The sequence below is a fragment of the Panthera leo genome, chromosome A1 (genome assembly GCF_018350215.1).
Source record: "Panthera leo isolate Ple1 chromosome A1, P.leo_Ple1_pat1.1, whole genome shotgun sequence".
Taxonomy (NCBI): domain Eukaryota; kingdom Metazoa; phylum Chordata; class Mammalia; order Carnivora; family Felidae; genus Panthera; species Panthera leo.
Window position 1 is genome coordinate 213,461,559 of NC_056679.1, and position 17,822 is coordinate 213,479,380.

The window sequence follows — 17,822 nt, forward strand, 5'->3', positions numbered from 1 at the left end:
AATTGAAAATTCACTGGAAAATAAGGGGAGACTAACATGTCACTAAACAACGAATGGGTCAATAAGAAATCAAAAGCAAAATTTAAAAAAAGAAAAAAACCCTCAAGACTAATGAAAATGGAAATGCAACACACCAAAACTTATGGGATGCAGGTAAAGGAATTTTAAGAGGGAAGTTCATAGCAATAAATGCCTACCTCAAAAAACAAGAAAAATCTCAAATAACCTAACTTTTCACCTCAAGGAACTAGAAACAGAGAACAAATGAAGCCCAAAGTAGTAGAGGGAAGAAAATAAAACAGATAATGAGCAGAAATTAATGAAATAGAGACTAAACAAACAATACAAAGGATTAATGAAGTCAACAGCTGGTTCTTTGAAAGGATAAGCAAAACAGAGAGGAGGCATTACCACTGATACCAGAGAAATAGATAAGAGATCACTAGGAAAAATGATATGCAACAAATTGGACAACCTAGAAGAAACATAAATTCCTAGAAACATGCAATCTTTTGAGACTGAATCATGATGAAATAGAAAATCTAAACAGACCAATTATTAGTAAGGAGATTGAATCACTAATTTTAAAACTCCCCATAGACATAAGTCCGCGACCAAATAGCTTCACTGGCGAATTCTATCAAACATTCAAAGAAGAATTAATACCAATCCTTCTTGAACTCTTCTAAAAAACAGAAGAGGAGGGAACACTTCCAAACTTATTTTACCAGGCAAGCATTATCCTGATACTAAAACCAGGCAGACACTACAAGAGAAGAAAATTATAGGCCAATATCCTTGGTGAACATAGATGCAAAAATCCTCACCAAAATATTAGCAGACAAAATTCAACAATACATTAAAAGAATCATCAAGTGGGATCAAGTGGGATTTATTGCAGGAATGCAAGGGTGATTCTACATCCACAAATCAATCAAGGTGATAGACTATATTAACAAAATAAAGGGTAAAAATCACATATGATCATCTCAATAGATGCAGAAAAAAACATTTGACAAAATTTAACAACGATTTATGATAAAAACTCTCAACAAAGTGTATATAGAGGGAATGTGCCTCAACATAATAAAAGCCATAAATAGCAAGCCTGCAGCTAACATCAATGTTTTAATGGTGAAATCTATAAGTGTTTCCTCTTAGATCAGAAACAAGACAAGGATGCTCTCTGATACCACTTTTATTAAACACAGTATTAGAGTCCCTAGCCATAGCAATCAGGCAAGAAAAAGAAATAAAAGGTATCCAAATTGGCTAAATAAAAAAAAAAAAAAAAAGTAAAACTGTCAACTATTTGCAGATGACATGATACTATACATATAAAGCCCTAAATAAAGACTGTCAGAATTAGTAAATGAATTGAGTAAAGCTGCAGGATACAAAATCAATACGCAGAAATCTGTTGTATTCTATCTACTAGTAAACTATCAGAAAAAGAAATTTGAAAAATAATCCCATTTACAATTGCATCAAAAGAATAAAATATCAAGGAATATATTTAATCAAGGAGGTGAAAGACTTGTACACTGAAAAGTATTTGACATTGATGAAATAAACTGAAGAAGACACAAATAAAGGAAAAGATGTGGGTGCCTGGGTGGCTCAGTCGGTTGAGCATCCAACTCTTGATTTTGGCTCAGGTCATGTTCCCAGAGTCATGGGATCGAGCCCCATGTTGGGCTCTGCACTGAGTGTAGAGTCTGCTTGGGATTCTCTCTCTTGGGATTCTCTCTCTTTCTCTCTCTCTCTCTCTCTCTCTCTTTCTCTCCTTCCCTCCCTCCCTCTGCCCTTCTCCCTGACTTGTGTGCTCTCTCTAAAATAAAAAAAATAAAATACATAAAAAAAGAAAAGACGTTCTGTGCTCATGGATTGGAAGAATCAATATTGATAAGATGTCCATACTACCCAAGCAATCTACAAATTCAATAAATCTCTATCAAAATTCCAATGGCAGGGCACCTAAGTGGCTCAGGTGATTAAGCATCTGACTCTTGATTTTGGCTCAGGTCATGATCTCTTGGTAGTGAGACAGAGCCCTGCATCAGTATCCACAATGAGCATGGAGCATGGTTGGGAATCTCTCTCTCCCTCTCTCTCTGCTCCTCCCCATTCATGCTTTCTCTCAAAATAAATAAATAAACTTAAAAAAATTCCAATGGTATTTTTCACAGATATAGAACAAACAACTCTAAGTACTAAGTACTCTAAGTACTTTGGCTAGTCTGAATAGCCAAAGCAATCTTGAGAAAGGAGAACAAAGCTGGAGGAATAACACTCCCTGATTTCAAACTATATTACAAACGTATAACAATCAAAGCAGTGTGGTACTGGCATAAGAACAGACAAATAGATCAGTGGAACAGAACAGAGAACCCAGAAATAAACCCACACATATATGGTCAATTAATTCATGACAAAGGAGCCAAGAATATACAACGGGGAAAAGATAGTCTCTTCGATAAATGCTGTTGAGAAAATGGACAGCAACACTGAAAAGATTGAAACTGGGCTACTATCTCATACCACACACAAAAATTAATTCAAAATAGATTAAAGACCTGAATATAAGACCTGAAACCATCCAAGAAGGAAATATAAGCAGTAAGCAACTTGACCTTGGTATTGGTAATGATTTTTTGGATTTGACACCAAAAGCAAAGACAAACAAGTAGGACTACATCAAGCTAAAAAGCTTCTGCACGTCGAAGGAAACCAGCAACAAAATGAAAAGACAACTTATTGGATGAGAGAAAATATCTGCAAATCATACATCTGATAAGGAGTTAATATCAAAAATATATAAAGAACTCATAGAACTTAATACCAAAAAAATAAAAATTTTTAAAGCTATTTTTAAAAATCCAATTAAGAAATGGGCAAATCTAAAAAGACATTTTTCCAAAGAAGACACAGATACATTAAAAGATGCTCAACATCACTAGTCACCAGATCTATATCTATATCTATATCTATATCTATATCTATATCTATATCTAAGATATATATATATATTTTAAGGTAGGCTCCATACCCAACATGGCACTTGAACTCATGACCCTGAGATTAAAGTAGCATGCTCTACTGAGTGAGCCAGCCAGGCACCCCCTCAGAGACATACAATGCAAAGCCACAATGAGATAACATCTCACACCTGTCAGAATGGCTTTTTCCAAAAAGACAAGAAATAACAAGTATTAGAGAGGGTGTGAAGAAAAGAGAATCCTTGTGCACTGTCGGTAGAAATGTAAGTCGGTGCACCCACTCTGAAAAACAGTATAAAAGTTTCTCAAAAAATTTAAAATAGAAGTATCATAAGATCCAACAATTCCAATTCTGGATATTCATCCAAAGAAAATAAAAACAGTAACTGAAAAGATACATACACCTGCATCTTCACTGCAGCATTATTTACAATAGCCATGATATGGAAACAATCTAAATGTCCATCAATGGGATGAATGGGTAAAGTAAATGTGGTGTGTATATACAACGAAATAGTACTCAGGCCTTTCAGAACCTGAGCCCTGCATTGGGTCCTGCACTGACAGAGCAGAGCCTGCTTAGGATTCTTTCTCTCCTTCTCTCTCTGCCCCTTCCCTGCTCACGTGCACACACTCTTTCTCAAAATAAATAAACATGAAAAAAAAAAAAAAAGGAATGAAATTCTGCCATTTGCAAGAACACAGATGGACCCTGAGGGCATTATGCTAAATGAAATGAAATAAGTCAGACAGAGAAAGAGAAATTCCATATGATCACTCTTATATGTGGAATCTAAGAACAAACAAATGAAAAAAAAATGCATACATACATAGAACAGACTGGTGGTTGCCAGAAGTAGGGGATTTGGGGGTAGGTGAAATAGGTGAAAGGAGTCAAAAGGTACAAACTTCCAGTTATTAAATAAGGAAGTCATGGGGACATAATGTACAGCACAGTGACTCTAGTTAATAACACTCTACTGCATATTTGAAAGCTAAGAGTAAATCTTAAAAAGTTCTCCAACTCCTGAGTATATAATCAGTCTCTCCTCAAGGTCCTGGGGCAGATCTTCCTGCCCATGGGTCCTGTTTCCACGCTTTAATAAAATCACCTTTTTGAACAACAACAAAAAAATCACAAGAAAAAAAAAATTGTAACTGTATCTGGTGAGGGATGCTAACTAGTCTCATTGTGGTGACCCTTTCACAATATGTTCAAATACTAAATCACTATGCTGTACACCTGAAATTAATATATATATTGTATGTCACTTATACTTCAATAAAAATAAATTTTAAAAAATACAAGCGGGTGGGAACACCTGGGTGGCTCAGTTGGTTAAGCGACCGACTTCAGCTCAGGTCGTGATCTCACAGTTTGTGAATTCAAGCCCACGTCGGGCTCTGTGCTGACAGCTTAGAGCCTGGAGCCTGCTTCAGATTCTGTGTCTCCCTCTCTCTCTGTCCCTCCCCTGCTCATGCTCTGTGTCTCTCTGTCTCTCAATAATAAATAAATGTTAAAAAAATTAAAAAAAAATACAAACGGGTCAAGGTCTAGGTCCTCAAAAAGTTTAGAATCCAGTGTGGTCAGGAGCAGAAGAGGCACCTCTTGAAAGGCACCTGAGAACTCAAAGGGCTCCTGGACAGAGCTGCCAGCAGAATGACGGACAAGACTCACAAAACTGGGGCACCTGGGTGACTCAGTCGGTTAAGTGTCCGACCTCGGCTCAGGTCATGATCTCGTGGTTCCCAAGTGCAAGCCCTGCGTTGGGCTCTGTGCTGACAGCTCAGAGCCTGGAGCCTGCTTTGGATTCTGTGTCTCCCCCTCTCTCTGCCCCTCCCCTGCTCATGCTCTGTCTCTCTCTGTCTCTCAAAAATAAATAAATGTTAAAAAGAAAAAATGAAAAAAAAAAAAAAAAGACTCACAAAACTGACAAGCCCCTGGCCTGCACAGTAACCGCTGTGGGCAGAAGGGACCAGACACGTGGAATGAGTTAGACGGACAGACAGGAGCTGGAATTAACAGAGTAATAAAAACAAGAGTGAATTCACCTCAGGAGCTGGAGCACTTTATAGGCATGAGGTTGGGCTGACAGGGCCCAGCTGACTCCTTCTGACGCGGGGCCCACAGGACAACAGCCCAGTGCAGCTGGTAGCGGCGTGGGAAGGGGAGGAGCCGAGTCAGAGCTGGCCTCCTAGGCGGTGAATCACAGCCTACACACACTCGCTCTGATGTTCCAGTTGGATTCAACTGATAGCAAAACCACCTTGAGCATTCTCTTCCCCTTTGAGACTTGTCCTCAAGTGTGTGCTGAGTGTCCCATCAGCCAATAAGCTGTTAGCCTCTGGGAACCACCATTAACATATTCTTAATACATTGCAATGTGTTGGCTCTTGATGACGCTGACTTGATATGAAATAAAATTCTAAGATGTACATACTCGGTGGTGCTTTTCCCCCCTTTCTTTCTATTTGCTTAATTAACTGGATTACTCATTGAATTGAGGGTCCTTCTAACTCTTGCTCCTGGGGGACGCTGTGTCTTTTCCTCAGCCACCCAGCCTGGCAGTCGTGCTCCACTGACTTGGAAGGAGTGACTCCCCCACGTGGAAAGCAGTGCCCCACCTCCCACCAGCCTATAGTGAGGACAGCCAGGACCAAGGTCACAAGCCAGCAGAGGTATGGGTGTTCTCACCCTGGGCTGTGGATCTTCAGGAAAGATGCACAGATGAGTAGTTTAGCTAGCTCTCAGCAGGTGGGCAGCACTGAGAGGCCAGAAGCAGCAAGAGGACATCCAGGGGTGTGTGGCAGGGCCACGGGTGCTAGGCCAGACTGGTGTCCCCTAGATCATCCCTGTGAAAGACCCTGGCTGTCATCCCACAGTCCACCCAGACTCCTCTTCTCTTGTCTTGATCTCCCATTGACTCCTTGGGGTGCCTGATATACTTAAATTCTTTTATCAAATAAATTATTATTATTGTCTTTAAATTTATTTTATTTTATTATTATTTTTTTAGTGTAAACTTTATTTGAGAGCAAGAGAGAGGGCACACACAAGCAGGGGAGGGGCAGAGAGAAAATCCCAAGCAGGATGAATCCAGCAACAGGGCTTGAGATCATGACCTGAGCCAAAATCAAGAGTCAAATCTTCAAATGATTGAGCCACTCAGGCACCCTTATTTTATTATTTTTGAGAGAGAGCGAGCGAGCGAGCATGAGCGAGAAAGAGGGGCAGAGAGAGACAGAAAGAGAGTGCAAGAGAGAATCCCAATTAGGCTCCACACTCAGTGCAGAGCCCAACGTGGGGCTCAGTTCCATAACCCTGGGATCATGACCTGAGCTGAAATCAAGAGTCAAATGCTCAACCGACTGAGTCACGCAGGTGCCCCTATCCAATAAACTATTTTTATGCTTCACTATTTTTATGCTTTAAGCATCCAAAGAAGATGTTACTCCACCAAGCACTAGGTGTCCCCACAAGCCATGCAGCAGCCACAGGACCCTGCGTGGGCCCTGAGGGAATGGCTGGTCAGCACCAGTGTGAGGTCTTCCCAAGCTCCCCTCTCTCTCTTCATTTTACTTAATTATCCACCAAATAGTAACAAATAATAAAATTGGTGGGTAGTTGCTGGGGATGTGGTGATGAACGAGCTGGAACAGTCCTTACTCTCAGAGAGCTGACAGCCTTTCTCAGGGTGTACAACCGGTCTTTAGAAAAATTCTGAAATGTTCTCATTCTCAAAGGTGTCTTATGTCAGTGGTAGAAAGCATGTGACCTCGAGCTCTGCACAGACACATGCAGATGCACACCAGGTCCCGAAAACACCCGACCGCCTATCCCCAGAGTGCTTGACCTGCACTATCTCCTTTATTGCTGGCCTTGTCTTTCCCCATCACAACTCTTCTCTGTCCCATTCCTATGAGGTCTAAATCATAGTCATTAACACATGAGAGGCCAGCATTTTGATACTCAAGGCTTTATTTATTTTTTTTTAATGTTTGTTTATTTTTGAGAGACAGTGTGTGCGAGTATGCAGGTGGGGGAGGGGCAAAGAGAGAGGGAGACACAGAATCGAAAGCAGGTTCCAGGTTCTGAGTTGTCAGCACAGAGCCTGACGTGGGGCTCGAATCCACCAACCGTGAGATCATGACCTGAGCCAAGTTGGATGCTGAACCAACTGAGCCACCCAGGCACCCCTAAAGCCTTTTTAAGTAATCTTTTTAAGAAGCATGGAGACAACAGTCTTCTGTAGCTAATACCTAGGCCCCCAACTTTTGGCCCTAATTCTCAGAAAAGGAGTCCAAATGGGCAGTTGTATATGGCCACTTCAAATTTTTTTTTTTTTTAAGTTTACTTATTATTTATTTTGAGTGAGAAAGAGAGAGAGAGAGAGAGAGAGAGAGAGTGAGCGAGCTGAGGAGGGTCAGTGAGAGAGAGGCGGAGAGAATCCCAAGCAGGCTCCAGGCTGTCAGTATCGAGTCCTATGCAGGGCTTGAACCCACAAACCATGAAATCATGACCAGAGCCAAAACCAAGAGTCAGACACTGAAGTGACTGAGCCTCCCAAGTGCCCTGACACTTTGAATTCTTAAGAGCAGTGGGTATTCCTGCCTGTTCTGCCTGTCTTCCCCCTCTTCTCCCTCACTGCACAGACCGCTCAGGCTATCTTATCCACTGCTAATATCTGCCACTCAGAAGCTGCTACTCCATTTCACAGAGAGATTGGCAAATTGTTTCTGGAAAGGGGCGGGGGGGCACAGCTTCCCTTCCCAAAGAAGCTATCATTCACATTAGGTTCAGTCCTTTTTAAGAAGGTTTACACTGAGGGAATAAAATCTGTTAACTTCCGTTGTCCATTTTCCCCTGCAAAATACACAACACATCGCCTAGAGGTTAACAAGAGAGAGAGAGAGAGAGATAAACATCTAAAGTCTAGTGATGCATGCACTTGGCGCCTTCAGGAGCCAAGAGTGCTCATAAGAGGAAAGAGGGAAACAGAATGCAGTTGTCTGATCAGCTTCACTGTAGGCGGCATTTGCACAAAACAGGTTTGTATCCTATGTTTGCTACCTTCAAACTCTGCGAGCACCACTTCCTCCAAAATGCTGGTCAAATGGCCATTGTAGACTTCCAGTCCAAAGAAACTTCTTCAGGCTTAATATTTCCGTTTCTACCCCAACTCATTCTTCTCATGTCATAATTTGCTCCCATCTACAATGAAAACAAAAACAAAAACATCCAGAAACGGTAGTCGAAACGAGGCAGTTCATAACCCAACACAAATAAGGAGTTGTTGCTTGTCATGGATGATGAACTAGACCACAGGTTCTGAACGTCTGTGGTTTGTCCAGAGGGTGGAGCCTGGGAAACCTCCAAAGGGCGGCTGTGGATGCCGCTACCCTGTCATTGACTGCACTGCCTGTAATTTTCAAGCAGGATGCCCCACATCACACAACACCAACATCCTTCTCTGCGCTTTTTATAACATAATGCTGAGTTTTTGCTGAACAAGCCCTCACTTGTCCAAGCCTCAGTTAGTCTGTTGTATAACATATGTAGATTGGTATTTTTATTGACTTTTGAAACACTCCAAATGTTGTTCAAGGAGGAGTTTGGTGTCATTTCACAGAAACACTTAAGTCATCCATTGCAAACACTGGAAGAGACTAGCGATTTTGTAATTTAACCTACTCATCTATCCAGTGTGGAAATGAGGCCAGGAGAGGTAAGTATCCCGTTTAAGTCTCTTCAGATCATTCCAGAAAGAGTCATAATCAGAATCCAGGCTCTCTGACTGCTGAACCAGAGCTCTTTTCACTTGGAGAGACCAAAGTACAAGATTTAATTTTTTAAAGGCATGCACTATTGGCCATGGTAAGAGAAAATGAGAACAAGTTACTTAAAATACAGAAAGAAGGCAGAAGCCTGATGATAACCAATTAAGTTAACACAGCCTCCCAATTAAACCATCCATACAGAAGCCGAATTGTGGAATTTGAGTTCCTCTGCTCTTCTTCCAATAGAATTACTAATAAGCTGCTGGGCGACCCAAAGGTGAAGAAAGAGAACAGAAAAAAAAACAAAAAAACAAAAAAACAACCACATCCTAGAGCCTTGAAAGTCCAGCCTCGGAGCCCCCAGGCTTGGCACAAAGGGATGTCCCTAGGCCTCCCTTTCCTCCAGTGGCCCATGGCTTCAGGGGACATTGGAGCCCCTCATCCCTGTGGTCCATATCAGGATGGGGCAGAGCGGGGGGGGGGGGGGGGGGGGAGGGGGGCCTCAAGTCCCTAACAGCTGTCCCCTCCTGAGGACAGCATGCAGGTCGATGAGTGACTGGTTGCCAAGGGCAGCCAGCAGAGGCTGAAAGGTACTGCATTAAGCCCAGCATCATTATTATTAAACCTACAATTTAAAACCAATTACGCTTTGCAGAAGACTGCAGCCTCCATTTAAACCACTCCTGGAGGAAAATAAAAAGCCCGTTACACAGAGTTCAAGGCAAGCTACAGAAGCGCTTATGCCACATGAAGCTGGGATTCAAGCACAAATTAATAATCATAACCCTGGGGTTCCCACTCAGAGAGAAGCAGAACAATGGAAAGCAAATGCTAGAGAATAAAAACAAAATGCAAACATCCTCCTTTTACCAAACAGCAGCTAGATTTCCTGGAGATTTCAAAATAAATTTACTTACTTCACTCAGAGGGGGAAAGCCTGACGTGTAAATCAGAGGTCCTGAGCTAGCAGCCAGGCTCTCCCTACAGTGCTGGCTGGAGGGGGGCGGGTGGTGGTGGGAGGAATCACTGGCTAACATCTAGAAATTAGGATTCTCCATGTAAAAAGCCTGGACTTGCAGCTTCTCTTGACAAATCAGACTATCCAGGAACGCTGTGGCAATGACAATCTAGAACCATCCACTGCCTTCTGACACAGAACCTGTGCATCCTATCATCTCATAAACGGTTACAAAAGAGTGGAATCATCCTTACAATGGCATCTCTATCAAAAATTTTCTTCCACTTGTCCCACTTCATTTATTTGTGTTCTCCATCTGACATATCTTAGATATTTGATTGATTCCTATCCCAAATCTCCTTCAGGAGACAAGTATTCTGCAGCTGCTGAAACTATCGGTCATAAAGAAAGTCAGTTTCAATTTGAATGATATTTATCAAGTGTCTACTGGGTTCAAGAGACCGCACTGGGCCTTGGGGGAGGGACTCAAAGATAATTAAGGCCCATCACTTCACTGTGGGCATTCCAGCTCAAAAGACTGGGCAAAACCCTGGAGAATATGATGTCATGAGAAAGGCATAAACCACTATGGGGTTCAGAAGAGGCAGAAACCACATCTGGCTGGGACTTCAGGAAGAGCTACATGGAAGAAACAGCATTTGGAATGGGCTTCCAGGAAGGGTGGTATTTTGAAAAGTGAAGAAGGAAAGCAAGAGAGATCAGCAAGCACAAGGTGAGCATTTGCAAAGGCTCCAGGCACCAGGAGTGTATAGGGAACAAGGAGTAACCCTCCCCCAAATGTGTATAAACTTGGAAAGAGAGGAGTTGGGTTGTTCAACTTCTGGGTTCTGTTCCCACCTCCTCCCTTAGCCCAACTCCTGCAGAGACAGAGGTGGGATCTTAACTCCCCGATGACAAATGAATGATGCAGAGGGGCCACCCTCACAGTCTTTTGCAACAGTAACACCCAAACCACCCCCACAGATGCTGATGCCACAGAATGGGGTTCAGGCTCTATATTACCAATTGGCAGTGCTAGCTGCTGGTGGAGGCTGTTATTTAGCACAGCACCAACTGGGACCCAGGCCCCTGCTGGGGGATGCCCCTGTATGTGGCAGGGCCCCTGCCTTCATCAAAAGGAAACTGACAAGCAGAAAATTAGTAGCCATGTGGGTTTAGTATCATCTGTCTAGCCAGTTGCTTATGTAAAAAGCCTTGGAATTCAGATTTGATTTCCCATCGCATCCATCCTCAAAACCCACAGTCTCTGCTCTCAGAATGCATCCTGAGTCTAAACTCTTCTCATTCTCAGCACCAATGTCATCATCTCAGCCCAAGTACCCTAGATCTGGACTGCTGTGAGAGCCTCCCCACTGGTCTCCTTGCTTCTGCCCTAATCCCCTAGAGTTGATTCCCCACATGGGAGGGAAGGTCAGGCTTATCATTCCACTCTTCTACTCAGAGCACCAAATAGCATCCCATTATACTTGGAATAGAATCTGAAGTCATCACAGAGCTTTCCAAGGGCTGCATAACCTTACCCCTGACCACCTCTTCCCCTCATCTGCCACCCTACTCTCTCTCTTCACTCCAGCCATGGTCATTCAGATATTTACCGAGTGCCTCCCAAGTGCCCAGCAACCACTAGGGCTAGCAACACACCAGGGCCAGCGACCATGGGGATAGGGTCTTTGTCTACTTTGTCCACTGTAGTGTCCCCTGCATATGGACAAGTGTTTGGCACATCACAACTGCTCACTATTTGCTGAATGACAGAATTAGGGGCGAATCTGTTGGGCCCTGCCCACATGAGCCAGCAGAGTTCAGAAAAGGAGGAAATGGTTGAACCGAGGGACGCAAAGCGGTGATGAGCTGGGCTCCAAGGGCCACCTGCCCACCTGCAATAGAGATAAAGGCAGACAGGAGCAAAGGCTTTTTCAGGTGGGAGAAAAGCCATGACCCAAAGTATAGAGGTGGGATCTAGGGTAGCAGGGGCTGGAGTATAGAAGTGGGATCTGGGGTAACAGGGGCTAGAGAGGGCAAACTGGCCCAGGTGAGCCTAATGGTCAGTTCCAGGGTGGGGCGGGGGAGGGGGGTGGCTTTCAGCCGAAGATGAAGCTGCAAAGGAAGAGCAGGACCAGCTGCCATGGTTTCCAAGAGCCGGTCGCTTTAAAAATCACCTGCTGGACAGCACTCCATCTCCAGAAATCCTGATCCAGGTCCTGTACCTCTAACAGGTTTGGGAACCACTCTGCTGAGAATCCTGTAATCCTAAAGATAAACGACATCAAAGCAGGATGCCAATTTTCTAAGTAAGTCTTATACTCTTATGCAGCTGAGAACCTCTGCCAGAAGGGGAACCCGGGAGCTAAGTCTGGGGAATCCTGAGGGTGGAGAAAGCCCGTGGGGCAATCCAGGGACACTCAAGGGAATGCAGGGGGCAGCAAGATGATGACGTTGGAATCACACTGTCGCCTTCTTTATTCTTGAATCAGCCAGACATGATTGAGATAGAGCTCAGAGATAGACCCCTCTGAGCTTCGTTTTCTCATCCACTCACCTATTCTACTCATGGAAAAGAAACAAACATAAGTGGACCTACTTGGTGTCACTGATCTAAGCCAAGGGAGAAAACATCACTCCTGCTACTCAAGGTGTATTCATTTCCACCAGGAGCCAGAAAAGCTGAAAAGCTGAACAGCTAAAAAACAGTAAATCCCACCTCACAGAGTTGTGGGAGGAGTTAAAAAGAGAAAATAAATTGAGGTGCCTGGGTAGCTCGGTCAGTTAAGCATCCGACTCTTGGTTTAGGTTCGGGTCACGATCTCACAGTTCATGGGTTTGAGCCCTGCATCAGGCTCCATGCTGGCAGCACAGAGTCTGTGTGTGATTCTCTCTCACCCTTTCCCTCTGTCCCTCTCAAAATAAATAAACAAACTTAAAAAAGAGAGGGAGAATATAAATGAAGGGTCCTGTATACAATAGAGTCAACAAAGTCACTTCTACCTTGCTTGCTTAGGACTGCATTAAGTGCTGAGGGGTTGGTGCCTCCCAAGATCAGGGTTATTCTGAATGCTATTCCAGGCCTGAGCACCACTGTCTTAGAGGCAGTGCTGGAGAGAGACACAGAATAGGACAGGCAACCCACAGCAGACATTCCTGGAGCAGAGAGCCCAGCAGCGCTGGAATTACATGCACAGATAACGTAAAACCTAGAATTGCAATGCACAGATAACCTAAAACCTTTAAGTCTATGGTTTCAACCTCTACCCTAACCAAGCGTGTCATCAGAACTGCTGACGAGCAGCAAAGGGGAGAGATTTAAATTTCATCTCCTTTTAATTTCCCCACCCACCCCCTGCCAGGGATGCCTACAAGCAGGGAACAGCGTACCCAGAAAGATGGCCAGAAGGCAGGCAACAGGAGAGAAACATCACAGATTCTCCCGCCAGGAGGAGTCAGAAAGACCCACAGCCCCCTGTGAAGAGCATCCCCAGGGTCAAGGACAGGAGTAAGGGGAAGAGCCATAAGCCCTGTGCACTCTGGGCTTTATTTTGGCTTCAATCAGAGCAGTTTTGGTTCTTTATGTTAGGAATATATGTTATGTTTTGAAAACGGGGAACCATGTCTACAACAGTTTGATGGCCATTGATCTGGTCCACCGTCCATTTCACAGAGGAAGAAAGGGGCGGGGGAGGGGAAGTGATGTGTCCACAGTCACACAGATCATTTGTGACAAAGTCAGGTTTAAAATCCCAGTCTTCTGACTCAGGTCATATTGGCAACTAAACAACAGCAACAAAGCAAAAAAATGAAGATGTTGTGGCAGGACAAGGACCTTACTTGTCTGATCAAAAGCTTGATTCTCACTCTGGGAAATGGGCCTAGCTCTCCCAGGTGGCTTGTCTGAGCAAAGTCAACCAGCTTACCACGAATAGAGCTGACCAGCCATTTCCAGAAGGAATCTCTGCAGTCAAGAATCAGCCACCCACTGCATCATTTGAAATTCAGACCTCCACCACCTAAATTTATTCATGGGAATCTTAAGGAAGGGGAGGCCTTCTTGGGAATAAAAGATCTAGACTGTTGATAAAGAAAAAAAGTACAATACCTAAGGAATCCCAACTCTCTCATGCTCAGTAAACAGACTTCTACCATCATTCATTCATGGCATGCAGGCTGTGGTGTGAACACTCAGCTCTGGGGTACGGAATGATGGCCAGCATGTCTTTGGCACAGGCTTCTGGGGCTGAGTTTTTGGGTTGCATTGCTATTCACACCACAGGGAGTGGGAAGGCAACCCTGGGAGATGGATTTGGTGGTTCTGCCATCAGGGGGAGCAGAAGCCAGCATTGAACATGCCCTAGAAGTCTGCCAGCATCACCAGAAAAGTCACCAAGCTGTGGAGCTCTCACTGTGAGCCCCTCTGCACACCAAGTGTGTTGAGGTAGGACTCTTTGTCAGGTTGGAGAGTTCAGACAAACACACCCTAATCTAAGGGCTCCCTGGAAATAGAACAGAGCACAGTAGAAAGGGAGATCTTGCTCAAGTAGCCCCTGAAATTCAGGGTGAGTACATACAGGAGGGAATATCTTTCCATTTGAGGGTTATCTGCAATGAACAAAGTGTCATAGGTCCTAGTTTACTCCTAGGGTAATAGCACTCCCTTTCGCTCTCAAAAGTATCCTAATTTGATAAACAAAACAAAACAAAACAAACATATGGTCATCCTGTCACAGGGCCCTTTAAAACTTATTTCTCCAAGGGTGATAATTTAAAATACCATTTTTGAGCACAATTACTTTCTCTGCCAAGGATGGCAAACAGCCAGCCCACCTGTCCCATTCCTATTACCATCCCCTTGACAGACATTGTTAATGGACCACAAAGAGCTCTCTTTCCCACTGATCCGAGAGAAAGCCATAAAATCTTCTTAAGACAACCTTCTAGACAGCCAAGAAAATGAGTTGACTGATAAGTTGATACTGATTTGTCTTTGTTGGCCAATATCTCATCTGTTTAGGAAGCCACTCATATTAAGAGTTTCAGCTTCCTGAGACCATGAATACAAAGCCATAGGGCCTTGTCCCAGCTGCACCTAGGCATTTGTCTTAGCCAAAGCCAATACTACTCTCTTATTTCTTTGAGGATTGGCAATGACTCCTACCCAGGATGCCCAGAATGTAACCAAAGGTCCCTGACTTCCAAGCAGTCCAAACCAGCTAGAGCCCCATAGTTCTATTTTGAGCCCATATTTGGTCACTTTATGTTGCTCTAAAGGACAATCTATGCAGTGGCTTGCTATAATGCTAGGCCCTCCACTTGGCTTTATGGATCAAATTTCACTAGTTTTTGTTTTATTTTTTTTTCCCTCCCAGATTTTGGCAATGGTAAAAGGCACAATTCAGACAAATTCTGCTGAAATTTAACATGCAGTTTCCTAGAACAGACTGTCTAGTTCTTGATAGTAAAAAAAAAAAAAAATCATTTACATGGATTAGGGAACACCTTCCTACAAAAGTACACAATGAACATTACACCAGAAAATGAAAATTTTCACTAAGATAGGACATGGGAACAAAAGTATAACTTGAAACAGAAAAAAATTGATATTACAAAGAACTCATTTTCTCCAAAGAGAGTAAAGGTACTAAAACACAAACACTAAAAGGCTAATGGCACACTTCTCCAGGAATGGACAAGACTCCAATGAGCGTGGCAGTGTGTAGAGGTAAGAGGTAGGTATGCACAGTGAAAAAGTGATTGAAGGTGGTTTTGACTGTATGTTTAGTGAGACCTGAAAAAGGAGGTCTCTCCAGGTGGTGTGTAAGAACTTCCTAGAGGAGGGAGACTTTGAAGGTCCACTGAATCCATTTATTTTCCTTCTGCAAATATTTATTGAGCACCTACTGTGTATCAAGCACTATTCTAGATGCTGGAAGGATAACAGTGAACCGAACAGGCAGAGATTAAAGTCTAGTTCTCTCTGTTTCTATCTCTATCTCCATCTTTATCTCTCTCTTGCCACACACACATGCATGCATGCATGCATATACACACAGATTTTATTTGCAAGTGAGATTACTGTCCTTTATTCCCCTTTTGGTCTATTCATATGTTCTGATTTTTCTAAAATAACACAAATTTCTTTGTTAATATGAAAATTTTACTTTAAAACAAAACATTAAAAATGATACTGAGCACAAGTACTAGAGAGACGAAAGGCAATGGGCATCCATGGGACACTAATATCTGTTTGTTCATTTGAATTATGAAGGTGGGGACAAGGGCAATCAATGAGCTCACCCAGAGTGCTCCTTCCCCTCTCTCCAGTGACCTTGTAAAGCCTGACAGGCAGACCTGGGAGTACCCCAGGCACAGAGGGGGTGAGGGACAGAAGTGACCCACAGGAGGGGTGCCTGGGTGGCTCAGTCAGTTAAGCATCCTACTTCGGCTCAGGTCGTGATCTCACGGTTAGTGGTTTTGAGCCCCATGTCAGGCTCTGAGCTGACAACTCAGAGTCTGGAGCCTGCTTCAGATTCTCTCTCTCTCTCTCTCTCTCTCTGCCCCTCCCCTGCTTTTGCTCTCTCTCCCTCTCCCTCTCCCTCTCTCTCTCAAAAGTAAATAAATAAACTTTAAAAAAAAAAAGAAAGAAGTGACCCACACTAACACAGAACTTCTTAGCCTACCAAGAGTAGAATTTTTTAGCAATTAAAATTTTAGTAAGTTCACTAAAACCCTCTGAAATAATTTGAATATATCCCTAGCCTCAATAATTATACACACAAAGAAAGGAAAAAGAGAATACAGTATTTTTTACAATAAGATTCTTTCCTGTTCAAACTATAAAGGGAAAATATCTCTCGCCTTTTTTAGAATTAGCATCATGATAATACCAAAGAGAATAAATGTCAAAAGAAAAAAGATATGATTCATTCAAATGATAAGAATATCAAAAGGTGCTCTTTAAGCAAGTAATTTTCTTTCCTTTTTATTTTTAAAGTGAATTAAGACCCTCTCTTGGACACCAACTGTGACAGAAAGGACTTTTTGGCTAATGAGGATGTGGCAGGCCCACTCTTGACCCTCCTGTTAATGGCCAGTAAACATGGGTGAGGCATGTCCCACCCTGATTTTAAAAGACCCAAACTAACAATTCTGTCCAAATCTCAAGGAACTGATATAATTTTCAGTACATGAGTGTGACTTAGAAATGGAAACCACTTTAGAGCAAGGTGAAGCCAAAAACCAAGTCATAGCCCTCAAAAGGTCCATGCTTTGTGGTTCAATTGTGGGAAGGAAAAAAAAATTCCACCTATAAATTCTTTAGAAAGTAACTACCAAGAAAGAAAGAAAGAAAGAAAGAAAGAAAGAAAGAAAGAAAGAAAGAAAGAAAGAAATTAATAAAGATAGGAGAAAGAAAGAAAGAAAGAAAGAAAGAAAGAAAGAAAGAAAGAAAGAAAGAAAGAAAGAAAAAAGGAAAGGAAAAAACGAAAAGAAAGTAACTACCTCAGAAAGTTCCAGACAAACCCAGTTTCATGGACTTTGGAGGTCAGCTGTGTATAATGAATGCTGTTACAACAGACGTAAGAAGTTGCTTGCGCCTGTGGTTACAAAATAGGCACAATCAAGGGGAAAAAAAGACTAGGACAGAAAAACTACACATTTGATGTCACTTGAGCCTGGAAATATTGATTATATTCTCTTACCCACTAGTGTCTCAGAATGAGAAGTCATTGTCTGGGTTAGCAAACTTCACATCATGGATGCCTGGCCTTTTATGTTCTTCCATGAGGCATGTTTCCTTCATTTCCTCAGTATCTGAGGCATCAATCTCCCAGCTGAGAATCTGACAGAGTGGGCACTCTACAAGTGCTTGCTGAGGATAGACAGACGGAAGAATGAAGGGACAGGTAATGTTGTTACAATGAAAAATTTGTCCTGTAAGAACGTGGATGCCACCAGGCCTGCCTTCAGAAGAGCTATTCACCTTTTCCTAGCAATAACTTCAGCCATGCATTCCGTGAGCAATTTATTATGCTAGGTATTATGCAGGATACAGGAACAGAAAAATATGACAGAATTCA

At 42.8% G+C, this 17,822-nt stretch overlaps 1 protein-coding gene across 1 annotated transcript in view; it reads right to left on the reverse strand.

Annotated features, from left to right (window-relative positions):
- Positions 1-17,516, reverse strand: part of LOC122227881 (PDZ domain-containing protein 2-like) — a 55,873-nt gene extending 38,357 nt beyond the window's left edge. Inside the window, exons 1-2 of the mRNA XM_042952635.1 lie at positions 17,445-17,516; positions 8,071-8,211 (exon numbers count right to left, since the gene is read on the reverse strand). The gene's annotated coding sequence lies outside the window, so the exon portion shown is untranslated. The remainder of the gene's footprint in view (positions 1-8,070; positions 8,212-17,444) is intronic.
- Positions 17,517-17,822: the final 306 nt, after the last annotated feature.